A 17,759-nucleotide genomic window follows, 5' to 3' on the forward strand; every position below is an offset into this window, starting at 1 on the left:
ACTTTTGTCCATACAGTGTATTTTACTTGTAGACCAGTGTCATTAAACCAGTGCGCCCCCCTGTGGACATATTCCATTCACATCAAACTGGGAGCAAACTAAGACCACACTGGGAATGTTTTATATCCCAGCTGTTGTGGAATCACCTCACATCCCCCTGGGGCGGTGGGGGTGGCGGTGGGGGTGGGGGGGGCTGGAGGACGAGGCAGACTTTAACAACCCCTGACACTCGGCTTAGCTCGCCGCTGTCACCGGGGTTACGCCTCCCAGAGCCACCGGGGTCAAGGGCGGCCACCTTGTTGCACGTCGAGGACAAACGTAGTCACAGTGTGTGGACAGACGCCTGCTCTCTCCATCTCGCCGTCTCTTGTCTGTCGGTTGCCTTTTCAGAAATTAATCGGCCGACGTGTACTTGGGAAATGAGGTGACATTTTCCTGTAATGAGAGCGATGGGTGGAAGGGGAGGAATCACTGCGTTTCCACCGCCGCCATCGACAGAGATTGACATTTTCCATTACAGAGTCAAAATGTACATGTGTTGCTCCGTCTGAGTTCCTGTGTATGTGTGTGTGTGTGTGTGTGTGTGTGTGTGGTGTGTGTGCGGTTTAGGGTTCGCTTTGGCAGCAGACGGCAAGGAGGTCATCCATCTTGTTACAGCCATATCCCAAAGTCTGTGTGTGTTTGCGGGTGTGTATATGTGCCCTAGTGTTTGTGCATGTGTGTGGTACCTGTATGTGTGTGTGTGTGTGTGTGCGTGTGTGTGTGTGTGTGTGTGTAGTGGCGGTGAGGTAAAAAAGCATGATTTATGGATGGGAGTGGTGCTGGAAAGCTCTGGGTACAGCGACGCCTGTAAATCCTGATAAAAAACCTGGATAGAAGCAATTTAATGCCATCAATCTTCCCACCTAGAGGCTGTGATATATTGGCAGGTAGAAAGGGCTGTGTGTGTGTGTGTGTGTGTGTGTGTGTGTGTGTGTGTGTGTGTGTGTGTAGGAATTACAGATGTAAGTTAAACTCATTCCTCTGGTAGAGAAACATGCTTGAAACTATTAGTTCCAAATCTGTGTCAGGGTCTGTCTGGTGTTTTTTTTCTTTTTTTTTGGTTTGGTTTGTTTTTGTTTTTTTTTGTTTTTTTTTTTTTTTGGGGGGGGGTCTGTATGATTTCAGTGGGACTTGATTATAACATTCACATGACTCAGACAAGACAGAGATGAAGAAAAGTTACTTGCAACAGGTGCCACAAGACTAATAATATAGGTAATAATGATACTAATAATTCTTTTTATACTGCACTATTATCTTCATATTATTACTATACAGTACATGGTCTTTATACTAACTGTACAGTTTTGTGGCTTTTTTTTTTTTTTTGCCCATACACTTTTAACTTGAATTGATGACTTGAATTTCCCTTACTGCAGGAGTCAAATATACAGCCTGTGGGCTAAAAGTTAATGGTTTTTTTTGTTTTATTATTTGTTATTTTGTTTTCTATGATGAGGGTTTGTGCATGACACGCAAAATGATTGTTAAAAGTTAAGCTTAAAACTTTTCCTCTTCATCACCTCTTCCACCTGTCTGTCTCACTTTTGCGCTTCCTGTTAGAGCGCCCCCTGGAGGCCGTTAGGCATAAAAATCCATACTTGAGCCGCATCGTTGTATAAGCCGCAGGGTTCAAAGCGTGAGAAAAAAGTAGCGGTTTATAGTCCAGAAAATACGGTAATAATATTAACAGTGTGTATATCGATGAGTATTAATAGTATTTACAGTATGTATATCTATGAAAATTAATAGTATTTACAGTGCGTATATTTACGAATATTAATAGTATTTACAGTGTGTATATTTATGAATATTAATTTTATTTAGTGTGTATATCTATGAAAATTAATAGTATTTACAGTGTGTATATCTATGAAAATTAATAGTATTTACAGTGTGTATATTTATGAATATTAATAGTATTTACAGTATTTACAGTATGTATATTTATGATAATTAATAGTATTAACAGTGTGTATATCTATGAATATGAATTGTATTTACAGTGTGTATATCTATGAATATTAACAGCATTAACATTGTGTATATCAGTGCTATTAATATTGTGTATATCAATACCATTAATAGTTATAGATATACACAGTGTTAATATTCATAGATATACACAGTGTTAATATTAGTAATAGTCATAAACAGTGTATATCTATGAATATTAATAATAGTAACAGTATGTATATCTATAACTATTAATAGTATTGATATACACAATGTTAATATTATTAATATTCATAGATATGCACAGTGTTAATACTATTACTATTCATGTATATATACACTGTGCATGAATATTAATAATATTAACACTGTGTATATATATGAAAGTCTATAAATAATAGTCACATGACTGCAGATAAAGATGATAAACCATCTCATCAGGACAGAATCTGAAGCTACAGTTTTGTTTTGGGTTTTTTTTTTGTTCTAATGGCCTTCAGAATTCCCTCATATTTCCATTTTCAGTCTAAACTCAGAAGAAACTGAGATGGATGACGCGTGTGTTGGCGGAGGCGTCCATGTATTACACTCATTTTCCATCTTATATGTGAATCCAGGCCATAATGTGACAATGAGTGCAGACTGAAGGCTAAATGAAACGGCCGGGGTACAACAGCCTTGTGTTCCGTGTTCCCCTGGGGACGCTGGGACTTTACATTCAGTTGCCCACGGGTTAATAAGAGTATGATTTATAGTGCGACGAGGGTCCATCTATCTAAGCACAGCTAGTGTCAGCGCTGCGCTTTGCTCTTCTCCACTAAATGCTACTAAACACTTCAGCCGCATCCTAAGCCTCTTACACTGTCAGAGCTCTTTAGAAGCTGTCACTCAAACCACCAGATACACGCCACTTCTATTTGTCCTGTAATACCAGCGCTTTATTAAATGATGATAATTGGATGCCGTCTGCCTGATCAGTCCTACCCTCAGGTCGTTCCATTCCATATGATTTCGCAGTTTGCGTCATGGATTTTCCTGGAATTGGGAAGAAACAGGCAACTGGTCTGTTATGGTGCTTTTGTGATGGAAAAAGGTGGAGAACAAAACTAAACCAAACAAATGAAATATACAGTGGTACCTTGACTTATGAGTGTGCCAATTTACGAGTTTTCCGAGTTACAATTTTTTTTGCTTTGAATTGTGAGCCAAAATCCAAGTTACATGTCGTGGAAAAATGTATTAGTCCATCAAAAGTCATCAAAACCAATAGTTATGCAATCCAGTCCTAACTCCTGTGTGCATCATGTGACTAAAACAGACAGAAAAGAAAACATGGAATGTCTAAAAGCACTGTTTTTGTCAGTACAGTGCCATAGATATTGATGTAAGAACTGAAGTGATTTTGGTTATTATCAAGAAAACATGGAAAATGGATAGATATCAGCTCTGAAATTAAACTACTATGAGCTATTTTTGTTGTTATCATTATATTTGTCCAAGCAAATAGACCTTTAGTTGGACCAGGCATTAAAATGAACAAGAAATAGAAGAAAACAAGAGTGGTCTAATATTTTTTTCCATGACTGTAATTGTCAAAGCCAATAAAAAGAGAAATGTTGCAAGTATCCTGGTGGTAGATCCTCCATGTCTCTGCTCACAATGGGGTCTTGAGGAGTACTGATGGGTTCCTCCAGTCAACCCCATTTTTAGTCCAACAGCCGAAACATCTGATGGACGATTGGTATCAGCTGGCGTCCCTCTGGCGTCCATAAACATTTTTTCAAGAAAGTTCTTCACCAAAACTTGCCAGAATCAAGTGAAATTCATAGCAGCAGTTTCTTGGGGTAAGGTCTACAAAGTTTAATCAAAGAATTGAGAAATATAGATTTTTGAATTTTTTATGAATGTTTGAAATTTTACAAATCCCCATTGGTTTATAATGGAACACATTTCGAAGTGCTATAACTTAAAAACAGTTGAAGATATTGATATAATTACTGTTGGCAATAAGTAGGAAGTCACATATGGGCTTTCATTTGGTGCCATGACCTTTGACCTTGACTGACCTTGAAAGGTCAAACACATGTCAATTAATGTCTTTAAATATGCAGTTGTACTACAGGACCCTTGGTCCTATTTTTATGTATCTTATGGCGGCCCCGGAGACACATGTAGCTCTTCCATCCAGGGTTACTGGGGGTCTTAAAAAGTCTGAAAATTCTTGAATTTAGAAATCTGCATTTAATACCTTGAAAAGTATTAACCCTATAAGGCCAAATGTATCATATTTGATACATGAGTTTGGAAGCCCTCTACATGATCAGTGGGATTTTTTTTTCTTGAAAAACCTTATGTATACAATTAGATACATGTAATACACAGATAATCCACCAGAGGGAGGAATTCATTCACCAGAGGCCTTTCCAGTGACACTATAAGACTGTCATTAGTGAGGAAGGAAGCCGAACTTTGACAGTTTTGAAAAGGACTTATCAATTTGTTAGACATGTTTGTGTTATGTTTTTGTTTGTTCAAAAATAATATTTGAGCATTGAAACCTGATGTATCAAATATGATACAAAATTGAAACTCATACGTGGAAATTGATATATGAAAAAAACATTTTGGGGTTGTTCAGATGGACCTATAAAGGCTCCAGTTTTAAAGAACTGGAGTTTCTTTCAAGGATTTAATGGTTCAGGCTTTACAGGGTAAAATTTGATATGGTAGGTATTAAGTTACATATCCATAGACTTGTTCACTGTGTTGTGTTTAAATGTGTCTGGGAAATGTCCAAGATGCAAAGAAAGTAACGTTATTCTACTCAGTTCCACCCGTTCCAACCCGACAATTTATATTGAAATTAGTTACCAGTTATCACTAACTTTGCAGCCCCCGGTGAGAAATGATCACAGTACATTCAACATGTGCAGCCATTAGTCATGTGCCCGTCACCCAAAAAAGCTGACTTTGTATGATCGTGAAATGAACCTTAAATTCTGTTCCAAGTTGTCTTCAAAAGGTTTTAAAAAGTCTTAAATTGAACTTCTAGAAACCTGTAGGAACCCAGTCCGTCCCTCTGCTGACGAATCAACATTGTGATTGATGGAGCAGTTATCGAGCAAGTCACAAGCTTTATCTACCAAGGGAACAAACTGACAGAGGATGGGAAAGGGAAAAGTATTCTGTAAGTTCAAAGCACGTTACTCATGTTAGAAATTAGTTTTGGATACGCTAGACATTATCTTGACTTATGGGGCTGGAACAGATTAATGGCATTTCTGTTCATTTCAATGCGAAAAACTGATTTGATATACAAGCAATTTGAATTATTAGCTCGGTCATGGGACGAATTAAACTTGTAAGTCAAGGTACCACTGTATTTTTATACTTTTTATTTACCACAGTTCCATTTATTGCAGCATTTTTCAACATGAGTTTTAGGGGCTTTTATAGAGGATCTAATTACCGGAATTGAATATATATTGATATTTTCACAAGAATAGTTGTTTCTGTGACCTAAGAATGAGTCGATCTGCAGAGGAAGTGTGCTGCTTCCACTGCCGTGTTTCTACAGTCGCTCCAAACCGACTTCCTTTTCTGTTTTTTTTTTTTTTTTTTTTTTTTTTTTTTTTTTAATACCGTCACCTGCCATGAGTCAGAACCAGAAGCAGAGTTGATATCGCAGGGAATAGAGGTGAAGTTTCAGTTTTCAGTAGGTTATTTTCAGGTGACGTCATGTCTCAGGTGGAGGACAGGGAGTGATTCACTCGACAGAAAACGCTGAAAACGCCTCTGGCTCCAGTCGTCTACCGTCGCTCTAGTCAGTCAACTCAAGAAACTGCAGGGAGGTTTTATCAAGTAACAGGAGTTGTTGTTAATGAGGGGAAATGCAAGAAATTTTTCACCAGAAAAACAGTCTGGGAAGCTTTTGTTTTCACCGTGTGTGGAACAGTAGATTTAATACAGTTAAAAACAACGGCACTAACAATTAACCCATGAAGACCCAGTGCTACTGCTGTGGAAGTTCCCAAATGAATTTTTCTCTCCATTTAACTTTTGTCACCAATTTTTCATCAAATCTGTAAAACCCAAGTCATAGCCTAAATATCACGAATCCATAAGTCTCTCCATGATTACGCACCTGAATCTCTTCCCTCACGGTGAACCATTTCAAAGTGTACTCCACCATAAACAATCCATTTGTTTACAGAGCCGGTAGGTCACTTGGGCATTTGTGGAAATTTGTCGCGACCAGAGGTGGGTAATCCTAGCTCCATGGAGTAAAAGTCCTGCCATGTATTGGTTCTACCTGTTTACTTAACACAAGTGATTCCACTAATTATCCCTTCATCTACCTGGATGAGGAGTTGTGCTCATCAAACTGGGCTGGTTCAGTGAGTGGTTGGAACAAATACATGGCAGGACTTTTACTCTGTGAAGCTGGGATTACCCACCTCTGGTCGCAACATGCATTGTGGGAAGTGAAGCTCCACGCAGCCGCATTATGGCAACAAACATGGAAACGGCTTCGTTGCCTCTTGCTACTGCAGCTGCGTGGAGCTCTGCCTGACAGCAGCAGCTGCTACAGACACGACGCGGAAACGGCAGGAACTCCCTTCCCTCTATGCATATCCCTCCAGCCGTTTCCACGTTTCAGCCGTTTCCACGTCGTGTTTGTTTCATCCATATAATATCATACGGTTGCACTGCCGCTGTCAGGCGGTTGTGCATACTTCCCTTTCCCACAATGCACATCACTACAAAATTCCGAAGATGCCCGAGTGACCTCCCGACTCTGTTAGTAAACAAATTTTGTTCATGGTGGATGGCACTTCGAAATTGTTCACCGTAATGCAAGAGATTCAGGTGAGTAATCACAGAAAGACTTACAGATTCGTGATACTGAGGATATGACTGAGGTTTGACAGATTTGATGAAAAATTGGTCACGAAAGTCTCCCGCACCTTGAAGCAACTTTTAAGCTCACATTTAATTAGAAACCAGAAACTCTTTTTTTTCTTTGCATTTGCTTTTTAACTGCCTGTGCAAACTTTGTCTTTGCTTGAACTAAAAACAGCAATTTTACACTTTTAACCTATGTTTTGATGTACCTTTTATGTCCACTTTTTTTCCCTCCTGTTCCTCTGGTATTTCACATATTTTTCTCCGTGTTTAGTCCAGCGGTGACATTTCAGATTGTATTCCTTCAAAGCGGATTATATTATATTTATGATGGGGGGGTTGGGGGCCTGGAGTTTGAGACCCTGGAAATAAAAGCACCATAAAAATATATCAAACTGAAGACAAAATATTTTTATTTATTAGGCATATTACTTTCTGTCAAGCAACACAAAAAAACTCTGGTGATTAGTTGGAGGAACGATCATCCCAATCTACACAGCACATTTTAAAGTAGGGATGCACCGATTCCGATACCAGTATCGGGCATCAGCATACTCAGTGTGTGTACTTGTACTCGTACGCGTAAAGGTAATCTGATACAACTGATACCATTTACGGCCACGGAGTAATTTGTGGGGAGTGTGAAGAGTGTGGAGATTTTTCAAAATAAACGACGGTGATAAAAGTCACGCTGACTGCAAGTAACGTTAAAGACACAGACAGATACGGACGCAGCGTTCTGTCCGTCCTCTGTGTACATTCCATCAGTTTTCCAGGTGCTTGCGGGTGCGTACCCAGATGAAGAATATCAGCAGGAACCGTGGGGGTAGAGGATCTGTTCAAAGAGCCACTGTGTGAGTTAGAGAAAAACTACTGACACATTTAGGACAACCACCCAGGGCTGGGCCGGTTTCCATCCTACTTATAATACTATGGAGGTACGGAGCGGTGCCAGAGGAAGTGAAAACCAAACTTATGGCTCATTTCTCTTTTCTCTTCCTGCTGAAGCTTCACTTTTAAACCTTACCAGAGAAAACACTGCAACATTAGTGTTACCTCTGTCATCTCCGTGTAGGGCTGCACGATTTTGGCAAAAAAAAAAAAAAAATCCCGATTTTTTTTCCTCTAAAAACTCGATTTTCGATTTTGATTTCGATTTTTGGGTAAAACTACAAAAGACAACAGAAGTCAGCATGTCGTTTTCGTGAGCAGCCCACAATGCAAGGCACTGCTCTGACCTCAAATCTGTGATGGTATCACGTGATGAACCCACAGAAGTTTATTTTTTCTTCATTAAATCTTTATTGAATGAAGTAGAGTATACAAACAATGTATACAACAAGAAAATAACAAGTTTGCCAGGGGGAATACACTATAATACAATGTCCAAATCAGAGCAAATACTGATGTTTTTTATAACTTTTTTATACGTGCCTTTTTGTTTCCAGATTTATCTAACAGCTTTAAATCAAGTTCAACATCTTTCAAAAAATAAATATTTGGTTTTGTGTTACAGAACTTACATTTGTGAATGAAAAATTTAGCAAGTAAGAGGACTAAATTAATTATTAAAATAAAAAAATTATATATATATATATATATATATATATATATATATATATATATATATTTCTTTTTTTTTTTTTTTCTTTTTTTTTTTTTTTTGTTTATTTATTTTTCTGGGTATCTGGGTCCACAGAAGTGATACCAATGTCAGTCAGTGACAGGCACCAGTCGTGCGTGCGTGGACCACGTTAATATGAGTGATCCACATGCGGTTCTATTTAAACTGGGGGATCTGTGCGTGGAACAGACCGACCCAGGACACACTGGAGGGATTCTGTCTATGGAGCTGGTGGATGTGTGTGGGCACAGGGCTGTGTGGGTTCTTCTGCTGAGGCTGATGACCCCGAGACCTGGACCCGGATCGGAAGAAGACAGTACGGTACGGATCCGGGACAACGGAAGATGAGTGATCCGCATGCAGTTATATTTCAGTTGCGGGATCCATGCGTGAAGCCACGGCTTACATTGGTATAAGTACTGCGGGCTCATTAACACATTTAAAGTCCGGTCAGTACACGGACTTCTGTGACAGACCGCTGTCACTGATAGGAGGAGGAGCCTACGGGAGCCCGTAAGCGCGCGGCCCGGAGGCACGAGAGAGATGAAATCAATTTTACGATTTCCCTTTTTTAAAAATCGTCCTAATTTAAAAATCCAATTTCAATTTAAAATCGATTAATCGTGCAGCCCTATCTCCATGTTTGCTATTACTTCTTCTCAAAAAACTTTACTCTTCTTTGTGGTATTTGTCCAGTCTGGTTAATTCAGAGCAGCACCCCCTGGTGGATTAATTGACAAACGCTCATTCTAACACAATAAATGTCAGTAGCAGCACTTTGTTCCAGTCAGACTAATGACAACGACAATAAAGCACATTTACAAAAGGAACTAACAACTGGAATGGGATTATTAAGTACTCGGTATTGGCAAGCACTCAAATGTAAGTACTTGTACTTGTACTCGGTCTGGAAAAAAGTGGTATTGGTGCATCCCTAGGTTAAAGTATCTACGGTAAATTAGCAGAAACCACAGGTAAAACCAAGTACTCCATATGTTTAAGTCCAGTGTTTTGACACATACTAGTTACACAGTCGACAGTTGTTGTTCAGCTCCAGCCCCAGTTACATATGACAGTTGTCTGATGAGTAACATGACGACAACATGACAAAGTGAAAGGTGTGACGTATCTAATCCAGCTGTGCAGACAGGCTCAGGGCGTGATGTACAGTCCTGTCAAAGGATGTGTGTGCATATTGATGTGTGTGGGTTGTTTGCCTGAGTATGCTTGATTGTGTGAGTGCATCTTAAGGCGTGGGTGTGCGTGTGCATATGTGCAGATGTGTGTTGGTCTGTGTGAAAGCAGAGGATCTTACTGGCTGTGATTTAGTGCCTGCAGGCGTAAATTAAATCATTTCTCAAGGCCTCTGCAGTCAAGTCTGTCAAACAGAAAGATAACGCTGTCGGTGCAACCTCATCGTCACAGAGAGCGAAGCCGAAGCACAGCAGAGGGGAAGCGACGGCACAATTAGATGTAAATATGGAAATCAGCCAGTGTGACCTCCACTACATTTACAGTTAAATACAGTTTTGTCATCCATCCTGTACGTGGTTGTACATTTTCAGACTATGCTTTTTGGCTTTATCTTGACAAGTAACAACTAAAACAAAACCCCAAAAGCCAAACGGAATAATAACAACTGGAAAAAGGTGCCGATGTTAACCCGCCAGAGGTTTGTTTTTCAAAAAAATATTTAAATTTTATGTCAAGATTGCAAAAAGCTGTATCTCGGAAGTGTTTAGAGATAAAGTCATACTGTAAATGAGAAAAGTATTGGGTCTGACCCAAAGTTTATGATGGGAGTAAATGTACTCATCTAATTTGCATATTGTGACATCACAGGGCAGTGGCCATATAGGACTATGTAACTTCTGAACATATTTACATGGAAGTTTTCTGTGTTTTAGTTTTTTTGTTGTCTTATCCTTAAAATAAATGGACTTAAACAGTAGCTTCTTGTCAGTTTTCTGAATAGTACCAGAAACAAAAGACAGATTTCTTTTATATTACAGTCGTCTTGCAGACTTTTCTCACTAATACTTCTTAATAAGACGTTGGTCTGTGATGCATTTTTGCAGTTTTCAATCCAGATGAGACACCTGGGTTTGGTCCTCTCATTTGAGCTTGCTTGAGTTTTTGTTTTTTTTGTTATCTTATCCTTAAAATAAATGAGCTTAAACATTGGTAGAAAATTAAATGCAGTAAGTTTTAGTAGCTTTATGCAGAGTAGCCAAATCTGTCCTTATCTACCAAAACTAAATCAACTTTACTTACTAAACCAGCTCAGGACCACACCTTTAAACTGAATTTTCTTCTTCACTTTGAATAGAAACATGCCCTGAAATGGTGTTAGGATTGAAGGGGTACATGTCTGCCATCTACTGGTGGGAGGTGGTAACAAGATTTGGAAACTATCTGGAGTTATGGGCTGTTTTGATCAGTTATGTTGGTTGTTGCAATATTACAACTTTGGTCCTTAAAGGGTTAAACCTTTAGACAAGGCGTGTCAAACTCATTTTAGTTCAGGGGCCACATTTAACTCAATATGACCTGAAGTGTTCTGGACTAGTAACATAACAAGAGCAGAAAAAAGTACAATTACATTATAATAATGTTTACGTCCGCAAAGTGTCATTAAAAATGTGAATAATATGAACAATATGAAATGTCTTAAGAAATGTAAATTAAATTTTAATAATATTCTGCCTCTGTTTATCATTTACACATGTGAATTTCAACTTCCAGATCGCAGTGGATCTACAAATACACAAAACATTTAACCAAATAACGGGCAGAATATTGTTAAAATTACACTTCTCTTAAGACATTTCAGGTTGTTCATATTTGTTCAGATTATTCACATTTTTTTTGTTTACTAAGGGTTTACTCTATCTTTTGTTGCTATTTAGAAGCCATTACGACAGTGTTTCAGGGTTACAACAGGATGGAATAACAGAAAAAGACAAAGAGAGGAATTGAAGTCTGACAGGTTTTTACTAAATAAGGCACTCAGAATGTACATCAGTAAGAGATTTAGGAGGTTGAACATGAGCTGTGAACTCGAACACACTGAACAACCAGTGTTTGAATTTTGGCCCAGTAGTTTTAGTTTTAGGAATCGTTTTTTCAAAATTAATCCAGCTGTTTTTTGATGCCTGGTTGAACTCCAAAAAGTAATTACACGGTCAAAACTCAGTAAAAGCGCTGTAAAAAACAAATAAAGGAAAATCACCACAAGACTGCAAACAACAGTAACAGAAAGCGATGTAAAAAAAACAACGGTGTTTTACCCCCCATTTCACAGGCGGGGGGGGCACTGAGCATGCTCAGATGTCTATGGAAAGAACAAGGTCCATTCTATCAAGGGATGGGAATCGAGAACCAGTTCTTTTTGAGAACCGGATTCCAGTAGCTCGATTCCTTGGAATCGTTTGCCTGCCTGCTTAACGATTCTGCTTATCGATTCTGCCTTCGTTGTGCATGCACGATGACGTCACACGTACGCAGCATCGTTTTGGTCAGAACGTAGCCAACATAGCGTTGAGGCAGAAACGGTCTAAAAAGACGACACCAGGGCCACTTACAACACTGTCAAAGCTTCCCTTTCTTCAAAAGGGTGGAACCCCTCCAATATGCTCAAACATTTGTCCACAGCATGTGATTCATTTACAAGAATGTCACGTATTTGATACGCTACTTAGTGACGCTTGTGAATGTAGTGGCAGAGTGAACGCCGGGCCGGTTCCGGTGTGGGCAACAAACATCGTACCCAAATATAAGTTTCCGAAGGTCGGAGAAAGGAAATGAGGTGCGCAACAACGTGAGCCGAGCCGAGCTGAGTCAGTCTGGTTCGATGTAGTGGAACTGCAGCAATAGAGGAATTAGTAAAGCGCCTTTAGTTTCACTTTCACTGTACCCCCCACCCCCACCCCCGAACTGGGCTTGGCGTCTTCTGTTATTATTATTTGTACGTACTGTATATGGTATATTTTCTGTGCAGATGGAAATATAAAAGACAGTTAATGCAAACACACCCATTTGTACTCTCTTATTCCCTCACTCAACGAGAATCAATACGAGAATTGATAAGGAATCGGATCAATAAGCAAAATCGATAATGGAATCATTAAATTCTCAACGATTCCCATCCCTAATTTTATCATAGCATTTTGAAATGTTTCCTGTTAAGCGAATGGTTGAATTTTTAGAAATATTTAAAATAAATCATGAACCACTTTCTGGTCCAACTCCTTCAGTTGTAATCCCTAACTGGTCTCAGTTCTGCGTCTGCGTCCTCTTTATTTGTCTAAATTGTTATCGATGTCCTCTTTTTCGTAGTCTTTGTCTTATTTATATGATGCTAGTTTGTCTGTATTGGGTTTATTAATCCTTAGGACAATCATAACTTTAATCATGCTGTCTTCCCAAACATAAAGCGACATCTCTCTGACAGCGCAGAGGAATCTGAGAACAAAGTGTCTGGAAACGTCCTGTGATGGACACGGCCTGTCCAAATGACATCCATCCAACATCCAGAGCCCTCATGACAGACAGATTAAGACGTGGACAGCCTTAAGCCTTCAAAGCTCAAACCTCCACACCTTCGGGTTTGAACTTTTCCTTTGCTTTTCTCCTTCTCTCTCTCTCCATCTGTCTGTGTTTTGACCAATGCTCGATCTCTCACTAAGAATGACAGGCCTGTATGTGGTACACGACCTGCCCATCTGTCCTTTGACAAACAACACAAACACACACAAACACACACATACTGATCGATGTCAGGCTGATCCTCTGTCGGTTATATTTTTGGGAAATAAAGTCCACAGTGTTGGTTCTTTAAGCGGAATATTAACATGGTCTGAAGTAGGGCTGGGTAAAAAAATCGATGTAATCGATCTTAGATCGATCTCATTTTAATTTTGCGTAATCAATTAATAGTGGATGAGATCGATTTTTTCAGAGCAGGACCGGGAGTATGCAGAACCGCAGCTCCGTCTTGTGAACCGCTGGGGAAGACTTGGTCTAGCTCGCGAAAAAGACGCGGAAAAGACGTGGTGGGGAAAACCCCTTCCGCTGGAGGTCCTCTGACCTCAAACTCTAACCTGCAGTGTGAAGGAAGTGGCTGCCCAACAAGTCGCGGAAGCCGGTCGTTCTTGGAATAACTTGGATCCATGCTATCACCTATGGCTGAGTATGGAGTTAGAGGACTAGTAAAGCGACAATGTCCGACTGTGGACTGGTTCTTTGGCCGTCGACCTTGACCTGCATTTTCAAGGTCAAATTGGGGTCAACATGTGAAATTTGGACAGTGTTGTTCTACTGTTTTTCAGGTCTTAGGTGCAGTATAGAACTCATTGTCCAAAGGGGCCGAAGGGAACTAAAATGTTCAACATTTTTCTTGTTTTAGGAGTCGCAGTTTCCATAATTTGGCTGGAGAATGTTTTTTTAGACTGGAAGTTGTTTTCACAGCGGAGGAATACCTTCACTTCAGGAATCATCCTCTTCATTTGCTTTTCTAGGACATCTGTTTCTTCAACAAGTCCCTCAGTCTTCGTCATGTTTGTCATTTAGATGCAAAGCCCAAAGAAGTTCTTGTATGAGTTCTTTGGGCATTGACCTTGACCTTTATCCTGAACGTCAAATTGGGTCAAACCATCAAATTCGACCTTTGGCAATGGTGTCAACACAATTCGTCACCAAGTCGTCCGATCTCCTTCACCTTCAACTTCAACTCACACCATCAACTTTGACCTTTGGCAAATGATTACTCTTTACCAAGTCGTCCGATCTCCTTCAACTTTGACATTTAGGTGCGTTTTGGGAAGATCTTGGACTGGTTCTTTGGCTGTCAACTTTGACCTACATTTTCAAGGTCAAATTAGGGTCAACATGTGAAATTTGGACAGTGTTGACCTACTGTTTGTCAGGTCTTAGGTGCATTATAGAACTCATTATCCAAAGGGGCCGAGGGGTCAATGAAACGTTGAACATTCATCTTGTTTTATGAGTCATAGTTTACATAATTTGGCTGTAGCACGTTTTCAGACTGGGACTTGTTGTTAAACCAGTGGAATCTTTCTCTTCCCTGCTTTTTTTAGCGATTCTATTTTAATTTGTCTCCATTTTTTATGTATTCATGTCTTACTTTTTCCCTACCCGTTTTTTTTTTTTAATTTTTTACGGAATATATTTTCAGTGTCGACTTTTTCTTTATTTTTATACTTCTTTCCGTCCTAATTCTACCTGTGAGTGATTTTGCTGAGTTTTACTTTAGGTGTTGGTTGTTGTTTTTTTTTTGTTTTTTTTTTTTACATTGTTAGCTCCCAGTTTTTGCATTGTGGTCACATTTTTATAAGGTGAATATCGATCACAGTGACTACTCCTGTGTGTATTATTCACTATAAGCCGTTGCCTGTTCTTCACCTGGTGTCTTCAGCAACACATCTCATTAGTCTCTATTTTCTTAACTTACCTCTTCATTCATTCATTCATTCATTCATTCAAGCTTTATTAAGGACACAAAAACTAGGTCCAGAGGATAGGTTAAAAAACATACACAGTAAAAAAAAAAAAAGAAAAGAAAAGAAATAGCATAAATCCATATGTTACTTACACATAAAGGCTTGATCGCCAGTGAGAGCACATTTTAGATGTGTGTGTGTGGGGGGGGTGATGTTCACATACCCTCGTTGATGGTTGTATTAATGTTCCTTCTGCTGGTTTGACCTTTAATGCTGCCCACACGGTCATTGGTACCTGTAGCGTCTCCATTTAACCCACTGAACCCTCTGTCACGTCACTTCAGAGTGTCGTTGAATAACACACTCCTGTCACCGGTGGAGTGTGGCTTCACACACACCTCACACACCCTCCTCTGTCACTCTGTCACCTTCACCGATCATCAGCTCATCCTCACGCAATCACTCAGTGCCAGCACTCTGAACATTTCCAGCATGAGGATCACGGCCATGTGATGGGTTGTGTTTCAGAGTGTGTGACACAACACATACACACACACACCTGTCAGGTTGTCTGCAGGACGCCTCCGTCACCATGTTCTACTGTTAGTCACCAGCGTCACATATGGTTCAGTCTGTGGTTCAAACAACAGATGGAAATGACACTGATGAGCCGACGGTCACTGAAAGGATGAGAAGGAAAACAATCTGATGTGATTTCCAGCTTTTATTTATGTGAAAATGCCCAAATGGGTTTGATGCTTTTCTTTGGCAAATCATCAGTGATTTAGGAGGAAGTTGGTGTTTGGTTCAACAGTGTCATTTACAGCAGAATGTAGTTTCCAATTTTCCAATTGGTTTATATCACCGTCCAGGTTGTAAATAAGTTCATTTCTGATTTCATTTGCTCCTTTCCTGGTTTCCTCTCTTTCTCTTTTCATGATTTTTCTCTCTCCTTGTTGTCTCCATCCTTTCCTCTCTCCTTGTGTTCGTTCCTTGTTTCCTGTCGTCTTCTCATTTACTCTTCTGTCCTTGTTTCTTCATCTTCATTCTGTGTCTCCTCTCTCCTCGCCTTCTCTCCTTGTTTCCTCTCTTTAGATTTCACCTTTTCTCATTTCCCCTCGTTCCTCCTTTTATTCCTTTCCTTATTTTTCCCTCTTTTTTCCTTTCCTCATTTCCTCCCCTTTCTCCTCTCCTTCGTCTCCCTCCTCTCCTCTCCTTTCTCTCCTCTCTCCTTTCTCTCCTCCTCCTCTCCTTTACTCTCCTCTCTCTCCTTCCTCCTCCTCCTCTCTCTCTCTCTCCTCTCCTCTCCTTTACCTCTCCTCCTCCTCCTCCTCTCTCCTTCTCTTCTTTCCTTCTCCTCTCCTCTCTCCTCTCTCCTCTCTCCTCTCCTCTCCTTTACTCTCCTCTCTCTCCTCTCCTCCTCTCCTCTCTCCTCTCCTCCTCCTCTCCTCCTCTCCTCTCTCCTCTCCTCTCCTCTCTTCTTCCTCTCCTTTTTCTCCTCTCCTCCTCTCCTCTCCTCTCTCCTTTCTCTCCTCCTCCTCCTCTCCTCCTCCACTCCTCTCTCTCCTCCTCTCCTCTCCTCTCTCCTCCTCCTCTCCTCTCTCTCCTCTCTCCTCTCCTCTCCTTTACTCTCCTCTCTCCTTTCTCTCCTCCTCCTCCTCTCCTCCTCTCCTCTCTCCTCTCCTCCTCCTCTCCTCCTCTCCTCTCTTCTTCCTCTCCTTTCTCTCCTCTCCTCCTCCTCCTCTCCTCTCCTCTCTCCTCTCTCTCCTCTCTCCTCTCCTCTCCTTTACTCTCCCTCTCTCTCCTCTCCTCCTCTCCTCTCTCCTCTCCTCCTCCTCTCCTCCCTCTCCTCTCTCCTCTCCTCTCCTCTCCTCTCTTCTTCCTCTCCTTTCTCTCCTCTCCTCCTCCTCCTCTCCTCTCCTCTCTCCTTCTCTCCTTTCTCTCCTCCTCCTCCTCTCCTCCCTCCACTCCTCTCTCTCCTCCTCTCCTCTCTCTCCTCCTCCTCCTCCTCCTCCTTTCCTCTGCTGTAGGGAGGCCGGTCTGCTTTGTGATAACCTTGCCCTGTCATTGCGTTCTTAGAACAAATCTGCTCTTATCAGGATCTTGTAACAGGCAGCAAATGCAATTTCCCAACTCCCCCGGTGGGCGCCTGCCTCAAATCCTCCACGGGCAATCTGCCTGTGTGATCTGACGTCTTTAAGAGGGACTTGAACCGAGCCGGCATTAGCCCATCTGACAACTAGCTCTGCCTCTGACAAAGTCCCAGCCTCACCCCGTATGCTTCCTCACTCCTTCTCTTTCATTTTCACACTGATTGCGTTCTGTCCCTTTCATCCTTCCTCTGTATTAGCGTCTCTTCTTTGCTCTCCTACTGTCTTGTGCCACTTTCCCGTTCTCAGGCCACAGATCTCAGGAATGCATTAGCGACTCCTCTTGTCTATCATGTCTCTTTCCTCCCTCTCTGCACGCCACGTCGCAGGACACTTCTACACTCCCATTCCTCCACATTAGAGCAAATCTGCTCAGACAGCCGGCTGCTGAGGGAAGTGTGTGTATGTGTGTGTGTGTGTGTGCATGTGTGAGTTTGTGTGTGAGTAATGTTTCATGTTGCGAGCGTTATACTTCAAATAAACTACCTGTATACTTTATGCCAGAGCAGTGAAGCCAAAACAGGCCCAGTCATCATTTTCTGTTCCCATCAGTCTGCCTCACTGACCTGCTGCTTCAGGCAAGAGAACGGAAAAGAACAGCGAGTTAAAGAAGAAGAAAAG

The sequence above is a fragment of the Sphaeramia orbicularis genome, chromosome 24 (genome assembly GCF_902148855.1).
Source record: "Sphaeramia orbicularis chromosome 24, fSphaOr1.1, whole genome shotgun sequence".
Classification (NCBI taxonomy): domain Eukaryota; kingdom Metazoa; phylum Chordata; class Actinopteri; order Kurtiformes; family Apogonidae; genus Sphaeramia; species Sphaeramia orbicularis.